The sequence below is a fragment of the Myotis davidii genome, unplaced genomic scaffold (genome assembly GCF_000327345.1).
Source record: "Myotis davidii unplaced genomic scaffold, ASM32734v1 scaffold148, whole genome shotgun sequence".
Classification (NCBI taxonomy): Eukaryota; Metazoa; Chordata; class Mammalia; order Chiroptera; family Vespertilionidae; genus Myotis; species Myotis davidii.
In genome coordinates, this window is record NW_006299479.1 from 197,812 (window position 1) to 199,011 (window position 1,200).

General features: G+C 49.5%; 1 protein-coding gene across 1 annotated transcript in view; it reads right to left on the minus strand.

Annotated features, from left to right (window-relative positions):
• ST14 (suppression of tumorigenicity 14) overlaps positions 1-1,200 on the minus strand; it is a 33,246-nt gene that overhangs the window by 1,859 nt on the left and 30,187 nt on the right. The window lies entirely within an intron of this gene.

Sequence of the window (1,200 nt, forward strand, 5' to 3'; positions counted from 1 at the left end):
CACCTGCCACTCACCTGCCACTCACACCTGCCACACCTGCCACTCACCTGCCACTCACCTGCCACACACCTGTCACACACTGTGAGGGGAGTGTGGCTCCTGCTTGGCCGCCACCCTCAACTAGATACTACTAGGTGCCTCCTACCACCTCACTCAACCCCCAATCCCTCTTTTAATTCATTTTTATCTGTTTACCAAAAAATACCTTATTATATCTTACTAAGCTCATCTTTCACAGAAGGAATAACACAGAACTCAATCCAAATGCTTTTCTAACACAGTGGCATCTACTCTAGGTACCAACAGACGTGAAAAAGGCCTTGAACTTGACCTATCGGGTTTGCTGCCGGTAGCAGGATCGCGGTAGCAATTCTGGAAGTGTCTCGTGTTTACTAGAGGGCTGAACACATAAGGACAAGACACTGATGTTGGGGGCCAAATTCTGACGTGGGAAAAGGGGGCCACAAGTCAGGAGGGGGCAGAGGAAGAGCCCTGTGCTGCTGACACACAGGGTAGCAGCACACCCGCCTGATTTTTCCACAAACGCACCCTAAAAGCAGTACCATCCCCAATACCAGCCAGAACTTGGTTTCTAAATATCCTTCTCCATTCCAAGGAACCAAGGCTCCTTGGAGAAATGGCTGTTTCCAGGTCTGGAGCAAGGAAACAATAAAGCCAGCCTAGACCATGTATTTAACGAAGTGAGTGGGTTCTGAAACAGTGTGGAGCCAGCAGGGCGAGGAGCTCACGGGCCAAACTCAGGATCCTCTGAACACGCACATACACAAGAGGCTTCATTACTGCACACGCTGAATAACAGAGAAGGGGGAACGGAAACCCATGAGTTCAGCCTGAGTCTAAAAAAATCATCCCAAAAAATTAACGAGGAGGAGGAAAGGTATTCTTTACAGAAAAACCAGCTAATAAATACAGAAGAAAGGGTGGATGATAAAGCGCATTTTGCACCCACCACAGCAGTAACCAACACATGCAAGAATCATTGAGGAGCCCGGCTAGCGTGGTTCAGTGGTTGAGCATCGACCTATGAACCAGAAGGTCAACGGTTCAACTCCCGGTTAGGGTACATGCCCGGGTTTCGGGCTCAATCCCCAGTGTGGGGCGTGCAGGAGGCAGCCGATCAATGTTTCTCTCTCATCATCGATGTTTCTATCTCTCTCTCCCTCCCCCTTCCTCTCTGAA